Genomic DNA, 20,353 nt, shown 5'->3' on the forward strand with positions numbered 1-20,353 from the left:
TTATTTTTTTTTATATCTTTATTTGTAAAAGGGGAAAGTAGAAGTGTACAACACAAGCGAAGTCAACAGAAATCAATAGCAAAGTAAATTTGATGTACCATGACACATAAAACAGTAGAGTACATTCCCAACAAAACAAACATTGTCAAATCCTCTTATTTTTTCAATTTGTAAAGGGGATGGGGGTGGGGGGGTGGGTTAGCAAAACGAATCTGCAGTATGACAACAACTATATAAGGAAACAAGAAGAGGAAATAGGAAGGGGAGGGAAGGGGACACGACAACAATACTGCTGCATTCCGTACTGCTAAGGGTAGAATGGCGTAAATGGGGTAAGGAGAGCTCCAAACGCACAGCAAGAGAAAGGAATTAGAAACAAATTAGAATCAAAATTTATAAGGAACCCGGAAGTTTTATATTGAAATATAGGTACCAAGGGCCTATATGGCTACTGGTACCATGGGAAATTTGGCTACTGAGTCCTAAAGCAGGGCAGTGAGGTATTCTATCGACGCTATAAACCAAATTTATTTATCACATTTTGCATAGATGGAGCTGTGGGCTGCTTCCATTGCGTTACTATTAATAACCTGGCAGCATTAAGGATATGAGTGCAGAGTCTACTCGAGGGTCTAGGGATCTCTTCCAATGGTTTACACAACAAGGCATGTAAGGAGCTAATGGGGGCAGAAATCTGAAGAACATTCCTGACGAGGGTGAGGGTGTTATTCCAATAAGAACTAATCAAAGGGTAATCCCACCACACAAGAAAGAGCCCGTAGCTCCACACTGTCTCCAGCAGAGATCTGAACTTGTTGGAAAAATACAATGTAATCTCTCAGGTACCATATACCACCTCGAGTAGACTTTGAAGGCATTTTCCTTAAGATTCGTGTTTATAAAAGCTTTGGCAATCGAGCACTAAATCTCCGACCACTCCTCCTCTTCCAAGGTCACTCATAAGTCTTGACCTGGCCAGATGAGAGTGGGAAATAGAAATAACGCCTCTGCGCCCTGGGTCGTAAATACAAATTCACTCAAATGGGTGGGGTCTTCTGATTATACCAGATTTACTTAAAGAGCGCACAAAGCTGGTAATCTGCAAGTAATCAAAATACTGGGTTTCCTGAATATCGTATCACTTTTAATGTGAAATAAACTGTGTTTTTAACTAGTGATGAGCGGGTTCGGTTCCTCGGGATCCGAACCCCCCCGAACTTCACCCATTTTTGCACGGTTCCGAGCAGACTTGGATCCTCCCGCCTTGCTCGGTTAACCTGAGCGCGCCCGAACGTCATCATCCCGCTGTCGGATTCTCGCGAGATTCGTATTCTATATAAGGAGCCGCGCGTCGCCGCCATTTTTCACTCGTGCATTGGAGATGATAGTGAGAGGACGTGGCTGGCGTTCTCTCAGTTGTGTTCAGTGTGCTGCAAATATCTGTGCTCAGTGTGCTGCAAATATCTGTGCTCAGTGTGCTGCAAATATCTGTGCTCAGTGTGCTGCAAATATCTGTGCTCAGTGTGCTGCAAATATCTGTGCTCAGTGTGCTGCAAATATCTGTGCTCAGTGTGCTGCAAATATCTATGTTCTCTGCCTGAAAAATGCTCCATATCTGTGCTCAGTAGCCTCAGTGTGCTGCAAATATCTGTGCTCAGTGTGCTTTATTGTGGGGACTGGGGACCACCAGTATTATATAGTAGGAGGACAGTGCAGAATTTTGCTGACCAGTGACCACCAGAATTATATCAGTACGGTACAGTAGTCCACTGCTCTACCTACCTCTGTGTCGTCAAGTATACTATCCATCCATACCTGTGGTGCATTTAAGTTTTTGTGCGCAGTATATATATAGTAGTAGGACAGTGCATAATTTTGCTGACCACCAGTATGTACTATATAGCAGTACGGTACAGTAGGCCACTGCTCTACCTACCTCTGTGTCGTCAAGTATACTATCCATCCATACCTGTGGTGCATTTAAGTTTTTGTGCGCAGTATATATATAGTAGTAGGACAGTGCATAATTTTGCTGACCACCAGTATATAATATATAGCAGTACGGTACAGTAGTCCACTGCTCTACCTACCTCTGTGTCGTCAAGTATACTATCCATCCCTACCTGTGGTGCATTTCAGTTTTTGTGCACAGTATATATATAGTAGTAGGACAGTGCATAATTTTGCTGACCACCAGTATGTACTATATAGCAGTACGGTACAGTAGGCCACTGCTCTACCTACCTCTGTGTCATCAAGTATACTATCCATCCATACCTGTGGTGCATTTAAGTTTTTGTGCGCAGTATATATATAGTAGTAGGACAGTGCATAATTTTGCTGACCACCAGTATATAATATATAGCAGTACGGTACAGTAGTCCACTGCTCTACCTACTTCTGTGTCGTCAAGTATACTATCCATCCATACCTGTGGTGCATTTAAGTTTTTGTGCGCAATATATATAGTAGTAGGCCATTGCTATTGATATATTACTGGCATATAATTCCACACATTAAAAAATGGAGAACAAAAATGTGTAGGGTAAAATAGGGGAAAATCAAGATCCATTTCCACCTCGTGCTGAAGCTGCTGCCACTAGTCATGGCCGAGACGATGAAAGGCCATCAACGTCGTCTGCCAAGGCCGATGCCCAATGTCATAGTGGAGACCATGTAAAATCCATCCAAAAAACAAATATTCAGTAAAATGACCCAAAAATCTAAATTAAAAGCTTCTGAGGAGAAGCGTAAACTTGCCAATATGCCATTTACGACACGGAGTGGCAAGGAACGGCTGAGGCCCTGGCCTATGTTCATAGCTAGTGGTTCAGATTCACATGAGGATGGAAGCACTCATCCTCTCGCTAGAAAACTGCAGTGCCACTCCTAGATGGGCCAGGTGTTTGTGTCGGCCACTTGGGTCGCTTAGCTTAGTCACACAGCTACCTCATTGCGCCTCTTTTTTTCTTTGCATCATGTGCTGTTTGGGGACTATTTTTTTAATCTGCAATCCTGTCTGACACTGCAGTGCCACTCCTAGATGGGCCAGGCGTTTGTGTCGGCCACTTGGGTCGCTTAGCTTAGCCATCCAGCGACCTTGGCGCACCTCTTTTTTTCTTTGCAACATGTGCTGTTTGGGGACAATTTTTTTAATCTGCCATCCTGTCTGACACTGCAGTGCCACTCCTAGATGGGCCAGGTGTTTGTGTCGGCCACTTCGGTCGCTTAGCTTAGTCACACAGCTACCTCATTGCACCTCTTTTTTTCTTTGCATCATGTGCTGTTTGGGGACTATTTTTTTGAAGTGCCATCCTGTCTGACACTGCAGTGCCACTCCTAGATGGGCCAGGTGTTTGTGCCGCCCACTTGGGTCGCTTAGCTTAGTCATCCAGCGACCTCGGTGCAAATTTTAGGACTAAAAATAATATTGTGAGGTGTTCAGAATAGACTGGAAATGAGTGGAAATTATGGTTATTGAGGTTAATAATACTATGGGATCAAAATGACCCCCAAATTCTATGATTTAAGCTGTTTTTGAGGGTTTTTTGTAAAAAAACACCCGAATCCAAAACACACCTGAATCCGACAAAAAAATTTCAGGGAGGTTTTGCCAAAACGTGTCTGAATCCAAAACACGGCCGCAAAACCGAATCCAAAACCGAAACACAAAACCCGAAAAATGTCCGGTGCACATCACTATTTTTAACCCAAAAGTATTTCATCAACACCCTCTACAGTTATCATAGCACAGTTATGCTATATTTAGCCTCCAAAAAATATAGAACTATAAAGAAATTCCATTCAGCATATGTAATATAAGTTAAGAGTTGGGCAGTATAAAACCAAAACAGGAACACTGTCAGGGTCACCAATGTTTAACTGCACTCCCGCTACTTACCGGGGACACTTGGAAGCTATGATGCTTGATGAAATGTACTCAAGCATTTCACATTAGAAACAAGAAAATAGAAATGTATTTTGCTTTCCATATTACCAACAGAGCAATCACCCTGAGACACATTTCATGCTCTAGATGGCACTGATAATGTATCCTGGAAGCTGGGCTACACTAGCGGTCTCATGCTTTTATGTTTTCTGACTTTAAATTTCCATATGATGCACTTAATTCTATGGCTCATGTAGAAATGGACAAGTTGAAAATATAAGTTGAAAAAAAAAAAGAAAGAAAGAAAGATATATATATATATATATACACAAACAAATATAAAACCACAGCACTCGCCACCCCAGAAGCGGGGTGCAATGTCTGCACTCACCACTCATAGGATGGGGTGCATGTAGCCTATGGCCACCTACTTAAATATATACAAACAGAAAATTCAGCACTCACCATAGCAAGCGCACTTATCCTCACAACATCAATAAATAAATGATGGGGGTTTAGTTAGTGAATTGGACAATGCACGGAAGCCTGCAAACCGATCGCCAAGGTACCCCACCTTCATGCAGGTCCTACACTATCACAGAGTCTCAAAAATTAAAACCTGGCAACTGTATTACACATAATATAACTGCAAACATGCCTACTTGGTTTAATGTGCACCTGCCACATATCTTATGGCTTTTAAAGGTACACTAATCGCCATACCTTTGAAGCCCGAAACGTTGAATTAAAAAGCACGTTTGCAGCTTCATTCAAGTCTCCGAGTGCCGCCAATTTGCTTGTTTATATATAAAATAGGACTCAATCTATATGCATAACTCCCAACTATGCATAACTCCCAACTGGCCCGACTTTGGTGGAACAGTCCAATTTTACGGGACTGTCCCACCCAAGGGTCGCAGTGTCCCGCATTTGGGGGGCAGTTGGGAGACCCTCTCTCACCCATGCGCAGAACCATCTATTCACCGAGAGAGAGGGACAGGGGGCATGCCAGCAGCAAACAGCGCTCGGAATGCCCCCAACAGTGGCAAAAACAGTGGTCAGGCCCTCAACTGCGGCACTTCCCATGAGGCCACACACCCTAATTTCAGACGCGCACCTTTGTGCCTCCTCCCAGCTTTAGAAAGTTGGGAGGTATAATTTATGTATCAGGCATAGGTTTGAACATGTACAGTATAATCAGCTGAAAATGAGTGATTCTGTGAAAGGTGAATGTGCCAGCCTGAGTGATCTGCAAGTCTGCAGCATCTTTTCAGTGGCCCATTGGGCTCCCTCCTGCTCTCTCACCTTCACCCATTTTTTCTCACCCTTCACCCACTCTTTCCCACTACATCAATATCTTTCCTGCTCACCAACTTTTCATCTCAAAGAGCAGCCATTCTTGACTTCAATTCCTTCACCCCAGAAGTTTCCCTGCCCCTCTGTAGTGCATTTTCATAGGTTTTTTAACTCCTTTAGGCCTTATATTTTTATTTCTATGTTGATAACAAATTATATTTTTTATTTTACTATACCAAGGCATCTTTAAAATAATACATAAAAAAAACACAAAAGATGTCAACTTATATAAAAAATATTTTCTACCTAAAAAACAAACCCCAAAGTAATAACAAACAACAAATTTCCCCTAAAATAAAAACCCTACCGGCAGGATGTAATGGAGTCAGAGATCGCTGGACGAGCAGGATACCGGCCAATCTCGAATGTTTTTCTTAAGGTATAATAATCATTTACCAGGCAAAACCATGCCTTGTAAGTGATTGACCCTTTAAAAAAAAAAGTCTGAGATTGTCCGGCATCCTGCACCTACGGCAATCTTGGGCTCCATTACATACTGACGCATATGTGGGTTCTCTTCCTACAGGCTGCCCATTGTATACAGCAATTTAAAAGCTGCTAAAAGACCAGACTCTGTAAAGTAAGTGTACTGTACGTTGTTTATTCATTAAGTTGCCGCTCCCACTATTTTATTTGTGGGTAGACAAGCCAGGATTTCATCACTCTTATAAAACACCCAATCATTTTATAATATATCCATAGTCAGTTTGGACTGCTTTAGACAGCATTTATAAGAGTACTGCAGCTGGAAATACATATAGGCTAAAAGAAAATGTCGTTACAGCCTTATGTCACAGATTTCCCAATTACAGAGCATGCTATTATTATTATTATGCAAAATCACTTTGCCGGACTTTCACCGACAGTCACATCCCATGCGACCATGCAGTCCTCCTCCATCCACCAGTTTTAAAAATGGCAATGTGCAGAACATACAGTATTTCCTCCTGCCCTTCTCCACCCACCCAGCAGTAGGTCAATCAATGGTCTGGGAACACTGACATACTGTAGCCGCATCCCAGAAAGCCACATGAAAGGCACTCTGGAGCCTAGGAACACCTTCTAAAAGCGCAAAGCGCAACTTTGAGCACTGGGTACAACTATAGTGTTTATCCATCAGGCACACCAAAGCAAGCTACAGATGTGTCCTCTTTGCATCTTTGCTGAAGTCACGTCAAACAGCCCCTATTGGCACACCATTTGAATAAAAAAGGGTTTGTATTAATTTCTTAATACAAGTTCTGGCGCTATGACTGAGCTGGTTCCCTAAGATGCTGTAAAGTGGGAGATAGTCTCCCATGATTTTGTAAAAACAATTCTCATATTTTTAATAAACACAGTATAAACAATTACAGGAAATTTCTTTTCCCCAATTTAAAACAACAACCAGAGCCTCGTTGCCAGTCTCTAGACTATAATTAGTTATTTATGCGTGCACACATTATGCCATAAAACGTTCTTGTGACCGGTCACTATCAAAAGGATCCTTTTATATCATGCAGATGATTAATAGACATCCAGTTCCTTGGAAGAATAGTTACCAATTCCTTTGTGGATTTTGGCCGGGTATCCGACCTAGCGAGGGTCCAATGTGTGTTTCCGATCCTACGCAAGGCAATGGTGGTTCTCCCTTTATTATTGTCCACAGAGCTCAACTGGAAATCTCCAAGTTGGAATGTCTGCAGGGCGTCCTGTAAGATGGTTTTATGGTGCACAGGGTCAGAAACTGGCACCAGTGTGTATAACAATCTTCTAGCGTTGGGCATCTTTTTTTGCCAAAAATGCATCTTATTTGCAACACACTGCAACTATGACACACAAGGACACTTAAAGTGCATAATTTGATATATGCACTTGTATATGGTGTACTCCTGAGTCTCTGAATCTGTATACAAAGTGCTACAATGTAGCAGCCACAGCTTTTTTCCATTCAAGTTTGTTCCATATATAGTCTCAGTCACACACAATATACGTGTCAATATATCAAATCTAGAGTCTCCTTGGGCGCCAGCTGCGTTGCGAATAAAATGCATTTTCTGCAAAAAGACGTCCAACATTAGCAGTGTTGCATGGGACCTGTCAGCTCACTCAAGCCAGGCATCTTGCGCTGCATGGTGTATTGAGACTGGATATATGAGGACACATCTGTAAATGTGCTGCAGACAAAGCAAAGGAATTTTTTTTTTTTTTAGTAGTCATGTTCTTAAATGAGTCATGAGGGAACAACAAAGGATATTCAATAACTGTTTATGGTATTAAAGTATGAGTAAAAGAAATAGAAAAAGGAACTGACCATAATATTACACTGTACATTATATTATTATTAAAGATCACAGGGCCATAACTAGGGTGGTGCCTACGATGCTTGCCACACAGCGCAAATGGTCTGTGGCTAGCAGCGCACACAATGGTACCCATGCCTCATACTCCGCCGCTAGAAACTCCAGTCATTCACTGGTCTGGAAAGTGGTCTCCTGTAATTAGCTCTGCCCCCAGTAGGTGAGGTCACTTCTGCAGGGGGCTGGGGGGGAATCATTGTTTATTTTTTCCTGGCTGTGGGGGCAATAAATCAATGTGTGTTATTCCCCTTTCATGCCGCACAAATAACCCGGCATCGACCCGGTATATTGCCAGGTCGTCAGGGGTCGCTGTGCAGTGTGAAAGGGTCAGTCCTGAATTCCCGGGTCACCTGACCCGGTAATTAAACCCGAGAATAAAGAAGGTTTATAGGTTTATTCCCGGGTCAGGTGCAGTGTGACCGGGTTTCCGGGTCGATGCGACCCGGTACCCGTTTATTGCATAGGGAGAGGTGGCGCAGAGATGAACTCATCTCTCAGTGCTGCCTCCGCACCCGCCCCTGATACCACTGCGGTCCCCGCTCCCTATGGCAACCTGGCAATATGCCAGGTCGGAAAGCTAGTTCTCAGGCTCCAATGCTGGGTCGCACCTGGGAAGGACCAGTTTCCAATTTCCAGGTGCACCTGGCATTAGCGATCTGAAAGTGGTATTATTTATTCCTGTGTAGGCTCTACGAGGGCTATTGTGTGATTTTTTTCCCCTTGTCTGGGGCCAACGTGTTTTATTTTTTCATGTTGGGGCCAATGTGTTTTATTTATTTGTTCAGGAACCAATGTGTGTGTATTTGTTTTTCTGGGGGGACAACTTGTGATTTTTTTTCTGAGTTGATGAAAACAATTTTTATTTGTCTTGTGCAATGTTTTTTTTTTTGGCGGGGGGGGGGTGTTACCTATTCTATCAGTCACAGGTATGACAATTTCTGACAGGAGGCGAGTGCTATACAGTGAATATAATTTCGTATAAAATAATTTATCAGTTCAGTGATTTGAATCACCCCATCCTTGGGAGGGGGATTGGGCACTGACGCTCTTTCTTGCACACGACACTAAGGGGTCTATTTACTAAGACTTGGACGGATATAAAGTATCAGCCAATCGGCTCCTAACTACTATGCCACAGGCTGTGTTTGAAAAATGACAGTTAGGAGCCGATTGGCTGGTACTTGATCTCTAGCGACTTCATCAACAGACCACTTAATTGTCTAGTTACGGCACTGATCGATCACACTGAAATCCAATAGTAAAAGAGTACAACAGTTTGCTTGTGTTCTTTTATAACGATACTATGTTTGATTTGAGTCTGTTCTATAAGTTTGCTTCCCACCCCTGCATTTAGAAGTTTCGACAGCAGATATCCCAAGTTCCCTGCCACATGATTATCGTGGAAGAGATGAACATTATATCTATAGTAATCGCCACTTGCTAAACTTGTAAGAGAGGAAAACTGTATTAACAGTTTTCTGTCAAGCGCAATTAAGAAATCAGCGCACTGGGAGTGTAAGTTACCTGATGGCTATGGCCAGATTTTCTGAGTAATGAGCAAGCAGCTGAGTGACAGTGCAGGGTATGGTGAGTACATTGGGGGTAATTCCAAGTTGATCGCAGCAGGATTTTTGTTAGCAATTGGGCAAAACCATGTGCACTGCAGGGGAGGCAGATATAACATGTGCAGAGAGAGTTAGATTTGGGTGGGGTGTGTTCAATCTGCAATCTAATTTGCAGTGTAAAAATAAAGCAGCCAGTATTTACCCTGCACAGAAATAAAAAAACCCACCCAAATCTAACTCTTTCTGCACGTTATATCTGCCTCCCCTGCAGTGTACATGGTTTTGCCCAATTGCGATCAAAAATCCTGCTGCGATCAACTTGGAATTACCCCCATTGTGTGGATACTGAGTCCAGGAGATTCAGAATGTGTGTAAATTAAATTAGTCAGTGAAAGCAAATACCCAGTTGGTGACAATGGGTTACTGTACTTTTTTCATCATTCAAAAATAACACCCATTATTTTCAAACCTATACATGACTTGTTTCACTTCAATGAAAAACATAACATGCCAAGCAGTGCCATGACTACCTTTATCTAAAAGGAAAAAAGTCAATTCCAAGGCTTTGTGAGACTTCATGAAAGCAGCCGTGTGTAGTCACTGCTGACGCAGTTTACAAGCAATCTCAGCATGTGTGCCTATATATTCACTTCTGGATCTAAGACGTTACTGTATACAAGGGAATACTGACATGACTGACATATCAATTTGGCGCTACATAATGCTTCTTTTCTGGTTGATGCTTGCTTTATTGTTTGCAGTTTATGGGATTTTTGTGCTTTTTGTTTTTCTTATCCGCTCTCTTGCCGAATGCCTGTCAGTCAGCACCAATATAACTACCTGCTTCTAATTAAAGACAAATGTCCTTGTAGAAGAAGAAAAACACAAAACATCCCACAGATCTTGGATTTGTCTTGTCACAGTCTGTGCTCATGTTTCAAATTTCTTTCATTCTGTGACTTCATAAAGAAAAGAAATAGTGGTAGATAAGTTCTGATTCTGAGATATAGCCTTTGAAAATTCCTGGCTCCTATTGTCATCTTGAACATTTTGCAGAGGATTATCTCAAGTGCATTGTATTAACGAGAAAATATTTCAATACCACAATGTGGGCAGTGGGTAAGGGAAGATGCCTGCTTGCAGTAGTTGAATTAATGGCATTTACTGCACCATACCAGAGGAAAATAATGAGACAACTAAATTCAGAAAAAAAAAGTTTTCTAAAAATGATTAGATAACTGTTGTTCTGATGCATAAAGTAAGAGCTATATGGAAAATACCATTTCAAATGCTGTCCATTTTATTTGCAATTCCATGCATTCAAACTCCACAAACAGAATATATTGTTCATATTTGCATTTTAATACATTTTATATAGTGTCAAAGGTACAGCATAAACATGCCTGACATGGATGTGGAACAGCAGTGTGTGGAATCCAGTTCAGATATTGTTTGGTCAAGTCTGAGCAACAGCAAGCATGATTGCAGACACCTGTCAGCCTGGTGTTAAAATGGTTGCAGACACAAGAGACAGGGCTCCTGATGGTGAACTAGTTGCCCAGGTGTTAGGCCACCGTGGTGGCTACTGTTTAGGGGTCCTGGATTAGTGGTCTCTGGAAAATTTACACCTTGTATGCTAATAACTGCTGTGAACTATCCTGTAACCTGTGACTTGCTGGTAACTGCTTACAGTATGTTCAGTTGTGAATTGCCTATGTGTGTAAAATAAGCCTGCAGTGTGCAATGTTTACCCAGTGTACGTGATCCTTGTCATAATAGATTAAGAAATAATCTAGAATTATTGAGAACAGATTCCTTTCCTACTACGGCTGAGTAATTAGGCATGCACATCTAATAGAAAGGGTTTAGTGAGCAGTCTCATCTTTTGTTTTAACATTTTGAGCAGTAAAATCTCACATACTGTACTTTATGCAATGGCGGTGGTCCTAGTTCTGACAATGAAAACAGAAGAACTTGCATACTATCAAGTTATGAATATATATTAATCGCAAAGTGAGGGACATCATATAAACATATATAAATAATAATAATAATAATAATAATAAAATGTAATATATACATTGCCCAATTAAATATTTGGTTATAAATAATATTAATTTATTTGTTTTCATTTTAGAAAATAGGTAAAAGTTTCTATTATTTATCTTAACAAGTTTGATAATGTGCTGATAAAAATAACTACATGGTTCTAAAATACATAAGCAGTTTGTAATTACAGAGTTGGTTCCTGACATATTATTCTCAGAAGTTTGTCTATAAGAAGCCAAATGTAGCAGCAGGTTTTAAAATTAAGTTTTTTGGAATCCATTTACAAAATACAAATTTTCTTGAAGAAAGTATCTAAATAGTGGTTCTTACCACTAGTTAGGTGAATGACCAAATAATGATTAAAATAGTAATTTATTCATCTACAGAATACATTGTTTGAATACATATATTTGTTCTAGCAAGCAAAATAGATAAGAGGATGCCACCTCATCACCTTGGGCACCAGAACAATTAAACCCACCCCTGAGCACATTCAATTATAACAGAGGCCAGTTGTACATGGTAGGGGGTCATACATGATCATTCAATGTGATGCCTCCTTCCTACATCTTCCCAGGACTTGCAACAATAACTCTGGTAAATGTTATATATATATATATATATATACATACACATATATACATCAGCATTAACATTAAAACCGCCTGCCTAATATTGTATACGTCCCACTTGTGCTAAAACAGCTGTGGAATGTCAAGGAATGAACTCCACAAGGGGCCTAATTCAGAGTTGATTGCAGCAGCAAATTTGTTAGTTGGGCAAGACCATGTGCACTGTGGGGGGGGGGGGGGAGGGGGCAGATATAATATGTGCAGAGCGTTAGATTTGGGAGGGGTGTGTTTAAACCGAAATCTAAATTGCAGTGTAAAACTAAAGCAGCCAGTATTTACCCTGCACAGAAATAATATAACCCACCCAAATCAATCTAACTCTCTCTACAAATGTTATATCTGCCACACCTGCAGTGCACATGGTTTTGCCCAACTGCTAACAAATTTGCTGCTGCGATCAACTCTGAATTACCCCCATGGTGTCTTGTGGTATTTGGGATAAACACATTAGCAGCAGATCCTTTAAGTCCTGTATGTTACAAGATGGAACCTCCATGGCTCAGACTTGTTTTTCCAGCACATCACACAGATGCACAATCAGATTGAGATCTGGAGAATTTGGAGGCCAAGTAATATTATGTTCATCAAATCATTCATGAACAATGATTGCAGTGTGGCAGAGCGCATTATACTGCTGAAAGAGGCCACTGCCATCAAGGAATACCATTGCGATGAAGGGGTGTACTTGGTCTGCAACAATGTTTAGATGGTGGTACACGCCAAAGTAACATCCACATGAACGGCAGGACACAAGGTGTCCCAGCAGAACATTGCGTAGAGCGTTACACTGCCTTCTCCGGCTTGCGCATCCTGGTGCCATCTCTTCCCCTGTTAAATAACGCACACATCCGGCCATCTGCATGAAAAGAAAACGTGATTTATTAGGCCAGGCCACTTTCTTTAATTACTCTTTGGTCCAGTTCTGATGCTCACGTGCCCATTGTAGGTGCTTTTGATGGTGGACAGGAGTCAGCATGGGCACTATGACCAGTCTGCTATGCAGTGAGCCGCAATATACTATGTGTTCTGACATCTTTCAATCACAGCCAGCATTAACTGTTTGAGTAATTTGGGATACAGAAGCTCTTCTGTGGGGGTCAGACCAGATGAGCTAGACTTTGCTCCCCATGCGCATCAATTAGCCTTAGGCGCCCATGACCCTGTTGCCAGTTCACTGGTTGTTCTTCCTTGGACCATGTTTGTTAGGTACTAACCACTGGGAACACCCCACAAGACCTGCCGTTTTGGAGATGCTCTGACTCAGTCATCTAGCTATCACAATTTGGCCTTTGTCACCGTCACACAGTCACAAGCTGCTTCCAAGTGTTCACTTGCTGCTTACTGTATCACACCCCTTGACAGGTGCCACTGTAACAAGAGAATCACTTACCTGTCAGTGGTATTAATGTTATGGCTAACCGGTTATACATAAATAGATAATGTGAACATGATCTTAAAGGCCTGCATAGTCTCCACTTTCCGTAGCACAATTGACTATCTACTGTGTCATGTTACCAGTGATTTTTTTCTATGCATATACACAAATCTCTGGGAAGATGTGATCAGCGCCCTTGTTACAGTGATTTGGGCAGCGACGACGCAAGACTTTGGAGAGGTGAGCTTACTAATAATTGCGGAGTGTGCAGTGTGAGCCCCCCTGGACCCAAGGCCCATGTGCACGGTACACCCTGCGCCCATTATAGTAATGCCACTGATTATCATACTAGAAAAGTTGTCTAGCAGAAATTCAAAAAATATAGTGTCCACTAACTGCGAACTTGAGTCTTCTTAAATTATGAAATCAGATGAGAGCAAATATTTTTTTTATGTATATGGCAACAGAATATCACTGTAATGTGGTTTATAATTGGAAAAAAAAAATCTATACAAAAAAATACAGAACTTCTTTCAAGTTTCAAGCTTTTTTCCAGCATTTAAAGTGGACTCCAGGGAATCCACATAACACGCACTCTGGGAAAAATCAAAATGTGCTTATTTATTAGTCATCCCCAACTAGTTACAGCTCTGTTAATATTTAATCTGAAAACTGTATACTGTGCAGTTTGTATCTGAATACATAAGAGCTTAAACATACTGTTAAAAAATGAATGTACAGTATTCCCATAGAAATTAGATTTTGGAAGAGAAGACTCATTTCACATTATAAAATATTAACACCTCTATAAAAGCAAAAATGACCCTTTTAACAATTTTCACACAAAAATGTGTAATAATGAAAATTTGTACTGGTAAATACATTTGTCCGTGTAAAGATGCTAAATACATTTCTAGGTTGAGGAACCATTCATTTATTGACTCCTACAAAATAAAGTATGGAAATACATTGTATAAGCAAGACTAGTGCCTAGAACCTGAGGTTCTACACAGCCAAGTTTGGAGGAGGAATGAAATAAAATATGAACACTTAAGGTCACTGGCCCGGTAGTGGGAAATTATGAAGGTACAGTTATAACAAAACATTTATAAATTATGTTTTAATCCTCTAGCAAAATTAGTTTGCATCCTCCTTCTTTAGTTCGGCTTTTGCCTAGAGTAGATGTATTAGGTTCGTTGTAATGTCATTACTTGGGTATTTATTCGGTACACAATATACAGTATAACCAAGAATTATTAGATCCAAAACTGCAAAATCCCACATGCACAGATTCCAATTCTATTATACCATGTTGACAAAACAAGAAAAATCAGAAACCCAAGGCGCTAACACACTTGTGCAGCCACTTGAGGAAAAAAGGGCCACTTCACCCTTACATAAATACAATGGAAAATGCGAATACTTAAATAAGGCGCTCAGTAGGTTTCACATGGAATAAAATGAATACTCAATGTCCATTTATATTGGCAAAACCAATTATATTATAATGTTCCTATGCTATCCAATGTTCCTGTAATAAGCTTTATATTGGCAAAACCAGCAGGGCGTTGAAAATCCGTTGGGCAGAACATCTGCGCAATATTCGTAAGGGGCTAATTACTCACCCTTTTTCGCTTCATTTCAAGGAATCCCACAATTGTTCGACTGATTTTATCACATCATTTTGGGGTATAGAATTAACAAAAGATCAATGGCGGAACAATAATAGGGATATTAGACTAGCCAAAAGTGAAATGAAGTGGATTTTCAACCTACAATCTCTGGTGCCGAATGGTTTAAACCATGAATTTGAATTAAGATGGTTTCTGTGACAACATTGTATTGTATTATAGTGTTTTTTGTTCATTATCGTATCTCTTGTCAAAGCCGTGTACAGCCTCAAGCGGGACTTTGTTATGGTCCACCCAGACGGGTTGTCATGGTTATCATCCACATGTCACGCAAGTTTTTTTCTTCTCGCGTTGACACGTTGCTAGAGTGAGATGTTAGATAAACTCTCATTATAAACTCCTTTTTTGTTCTGGCAATAGCGGCTCCTGTTTATTAAGTGGTCCTCCATTAAGGTGGTCATGTTTATTCACCTATATAGTAAGTCATAAGGCGGTAGTTCTTTTTGTGTTCTGGCATGTTGCTATGGCAATGCGTATAGTAAGCTAGATCACCTCGGGTGGTTAGCATTTATTTGTCAGCGAATACCCATGCTAATATAGGATATAATTCAGTGCACTATATGTTACTATGGGCACGTGTACAAATGGGTTATTATGACATTTTTTCTGCCTGTAATTTTACTTATATATGTCTATCAGATTTATTTAATAATCCACCTTTTTCCTAATAGTGTCCGGATTTATCGATATGTCTAATCATTAGCTGTCCTATTCACAATACTAGTACGGGCAAAAGTCCGTCTTTTGCCAATACTAGCACGGGTAAAAGTCTGTCTTTTCGTTATGCTGCCATGGTAACGCGGATAGGAAGTGACGTCACCACGGGCGGAAGTATCCCTCCGTCCGATGGTATTCATGCCCATACAGGATATGGTCAATCCCCATGTACCGCACTACATACTGGGTACACGTGGAAACGTGTAACCATGGCAACCCGCTGTTTTACAATTAATTCTTAATTAAAATCGCATTCACACTAATTTCCGGTTGTTTGGTTTAAATAGTCCCATTTCACAAGCACTCTTGTTCCTTGACAAAGCCCTATAACGGGGAGAAACGCGTTGGAAGGGTGCAGGCGGGTTGGATCACATACTTTCTTCTCTTGTGGCTGGAATTGTGTTTCACATCTTGCTGGTCAGTGCCGTTTTCGGCCGGCGGCCAAAACCAGTCTCACAGTTTCCACCCCTGAGTCGTATATGTTAGATACTCCTGTCTTTGTTTTATTCTTTTAATAAATTAGCATTTTATCATTACTCTCACGTTCATCTTTGGAGCCGCCTATAAAGAAACCGCTATGTGAGGATCAGCACCTGATTCAGAGTGAGTAACGGTGCGCATCCATTATCACGCCTATGCATGCAGTCAGGATAAAAGATACCTTTATGTACGGAGTTCTATTTTGTCCATTGTGAGTGGGGTACGCCATCCAGTCATAGTTGATGCATCATTGTCTGAGAGAATAACTACAGACGTTTAAAGACTTACTACACTATGATGTTTTATTTTATTTTCTGTTACATATCATCGTGAGACATTGTGCGGATTAGAAGAATCTTCCATATTCCAACAGGAGGCGCCCATTGAATTTGGATTCCTCTATCATATAAATGGACATTGAGTATTCATTTTATTCCATGTGAAACCTACTGAGCGCCTTATTTGAGTATTCGCATTTTCCATTCTATTATACCATGTGCTGGGTGCCAACGCCAACACATCCAGAAATAATGAGATACAGTATCAGAAAACTCTATTTGAAAAGTTCTTTGAATGTGTTGTACCAGCTTCATAGAGGACCTGCTGTGTCTGAGAGTCAGACAGTTCTTCTGTATTAGAAGAATTAGAACAAGTCTTAATGTTGACAATTCACAAATTTAAAGTCACCCAGGATTTAATCTGATTGTGCAGGTTGTGGCTCCAAAAAGAGCAAGTACAAACATTATTTAGTATACTGTATAGTGAACAAAAATAAATATAAGTATAAAAAAAAAATCCTGCCATGAGAAGCTAACAATCTAAATAAGAGAAAAGAGTAAAAATGTATAAATTTAAATGTAATAATTACAGATACTGATACAAGTGTGCATCTTAAAGTGGTATCCAATTAGGTGCTATGAAACATTGGGAGCAAAAAACTGGAGTTTTCCGCAATTTTTCTCGATGTTAAAATGATATATTTTTTACGAGGTATTCATGCCTGCCCCTTTTTTCACTGCTTTGGGTGCCCCGGCCAGGCGTTAGTCATGGGACGAGGAAGGTGGTGGGGGTGGACCCATAAATGGAGGCGTGTGCCGGAGCACAGGAGCAGTCAAGGAAGCCAATGGCTAGTGCACCGATGCAGGTAACACAAGCCCCGATATACCGTGGTAATGTACCGCGGGTAACTGGATGCCCCCCCTAGATTAAGACTATGCCAATTAGGCTGGATGTCAATTTTATTTTGAATACAAAATAGGACAATTCCTGATACAAAGTAAGGGATCAAATTCCAGAAATACTAGTATATTGTTGTACTCTGTAATTGGGTGCTGCGGAACCCTTGTTGGGCCATATAAATATAGGATAATAATAAATAATAATAATTGTGCCTTAAAACAGAGTAAATTTACCATTTATTTATACATGGCCTGACAGAGTTGTATGAAATGTCGATTTACAGTAGTACACACTGGAGTGATTTTTTGGCACTGCACATGCGTCTAAGTCACATGTGCCATAGTGGGCTTGCAACAGTGAGCATCGAGAGAATTTATTTGTGAAGCAATTTATAGTGTAAGACTATTTGGGGGAGGCAACGGGGAATCGTGGCAAAAACAAAGGCATGTCACGACTGATTTGGGGGCATGAGTGAAACTACGACTGTGATCCTGTACGCAGTTACATACAATATCTCTGGTGTATTACTTTCTGCATCCATGCTGTATGACCACAGACGATAACTGACTGCTCTGTGACTGATTCTGAAACTTTGTATGCAGCCACTGGGATTTGCAAAGCCGGCAGTGGGGGACATAATACAAATCTCTGTGGCTATGACATTTGCTGATTTTTTGCACAGTATCTGTGATTAGCGTACAATAGGACCATATTGTGTTGCACTTTGCACTTGGAAACAAAACAATATTAAAACAAGACTTAGTAATAATAGACAGAGATAAGAGGGCCTTGCTTGCAAGCTTACAAACGATACTGTACATTGTTGCTTTTGGCATTAAGGAAAATAGGGGGAAAGTAGTACAGTATTTTATGCAAGTGAAATTATTTAGTTTATTATAAGATTATTAATGGTGAGATACAAAATGCATCTGTGAAACGCCTTGCTTTCTTATAAGTATTCTTAATACTGTATTTACAATAGAGGGGATATTGATTATTATACTATAAACCTTGGACAGACATGACACAAGGGGCTGGATTCAAATGTTTCCTTCCCCCTCCCGGCCGCGATCACGCTGCCGGCAGTATTCTAATGTTAGTGCTGACAGGAGCAACAAGTTCATTTCAGCTCGCTACCCCCGGAGGTAGCAAGCTGAAATGCATGTAAAAAGACCATTTTGGGCTCCCAGACAAGTCTTTTCATGATCGTGCCCATTAGTTTAGTCGGGTTTAGGTGCTTTGCGTGCATCACGATAACGGGGGCCATTTGAATATCGCTCCACTATCTCCCGTCACTATAGAAGGGAGATAGGGGGCGCGTGAAGATTTGAATCCCCCCGAGGAATCTACTGCTGTTACCTACGCGTAGCTCCTATGGAAGAGGTCATTAGCATTTCACTGGTTAGGAAGACAATATGTACAAACATTTTATCTGGAAATCAGAAATATTAAGCAATTTGGTTCTAAACTGATCTTGTCAAAAAAAATAATAATCCGTCACAGTTTAATTATTGTGCATTAACATTTTCTTGAACTCCACACTTATAATAATAATAATAATTTTATTTATATAGCACTCTTTCTCCAACAGGACACTTAAATTCTGCTTAATGAAAACACTACACAGAAATTATGCTAAAGGTAAGAAAACATTCTGCTACATTATAAAATGTGCAACTATATACAGTTGCAAGCCGAAGGTGCATGCAGGAAAAGAAGGTGTGGTCACTCAAAGGGGGGTGTCCTTAAGACACCCCCCTTTTCATTGGGGTAGGGGGTGTGCCCATCCCACTCAAGGAGATGCTGGTCCCGCAGCGTGAACAGATGCCATGTGCATGTAAATTGTGGTCTCTACCTTTCAATTGCAGATCATGATTTCTCCAGTTTGCAGCTATAGCTGGCCATCATGAAGTATCTTTCTGTGTATGTAGAGAAGTTTTTCCTGTATCCAGTATTAACTGTTTTCTAAAAAAAAGCAATCTAGAGACATTTGTCCTATTAGACTGTGTCTATTACACTCTTTGAGAGCAGAGAAATACTTCACGATGGCCGGCTTAGATAATAACATCTGCGTGCCTACATACAACTGCAAATTGGAGACAAATGTGCAGCTTGGGATATAGGGGGTCATTCAGAGTTGATCGCTCGCTGACGATTTTCGCAGCACAGCGATCAGGTGAAAAAACTGCATTTCTGCGCATGCGTATGCCCCGCAATGCGCACGCACAACATACAGGTACAAAGCTCTTTGTGGTTGTGCTCAGGTTCTAGCAAAGTTTTCCTTCTCACTGGCAGAAGCAAGAAGATTGACATGAAGGGGGCGTTGCTGGGTGTCAACTGACCGTTTTCAGGGAGTATTTGCAAAAACGCAGGCGTGTCTGAAAAAATGCAGGCGTGGCTGGGCGTTCGCTGGGCGGGTGTATTACATCAAATCTGGACACAAACAGGCAAGCGCTGAGTAGGTTCAGAGCTACTCTGAAACTGCACAAACTGTTTTTGCAGAGCTCGGCTGCACATGCGTTCGCACTTTTGCAAAGCTTAAATACACTCCCCAGTGGGCGGCGGCATAGCGTTTGCACGGCTGCTAAAACTAGCTAGCGAGCGATCAACTCGGAATGGCCCCCATAATACAGTAACACATCATCTAGCTCTGCTAGTAATAGTCGGGAACCTGTGCTCAGAATACACATCCTGACACCTACACTCTCAGCACACAATACACTTCTGGTCAGGTGCTTTCTACTGCATTTGTCACAACTCTAACCTCAATTAAAGACATTTTTGGAACTGACCTTTATGTATTGTTCAAATCTATGAGACTTCTATTCCAAAAAGAATATCAATATTACTCCACAATACAAAAAGTGTTTTAAAAGTTTGAATGTAATTTCTGATTTCCATATCTAATCATTTCTACTAAAATATATTTCATACATTTTCTGAATTCAATATTTAACATTACTTCTTGTTATTTGAGATTAAAATAGTGTACAAAAAGCTGTGTAATGTTAAGCTTGATAATATACATGCCATTACACACATTTACACTTATGTGGCCCATGTCAGTGAATATTGCCCCAT

The 20,353-nt window shown here is 40.8% G+C and overlaps 1 protein-coding gene across 6 annotated transcripts in view; it reads right to left on the reverse strand.

Moving 5' to 3' along the window:
* The window catches only part of ELMO1 (engulfment and cell motility 1), a 910,002-nt gene that overhangs the window by 60,335 nt on the left and 829,314 nt on the right, over positions 1-20,353 (reverse strand). The window lies entirely within an intron of this gene.

Source organism: Pseudophryne corroboree, chromosome 5, assembly GCF_028390025.1.
Source record: "Pseudophryne corroboree isolate aPseCor3 chromosome 5, aPseCor3.hap2, whole genome shotgun sequence".
Lineage (NCBI taxonomy): Eukaryota > Metazoa > Chordata > Amphibia > Anura > Myobatrachidae > Pseudophryne > Pseudophryne corroboree.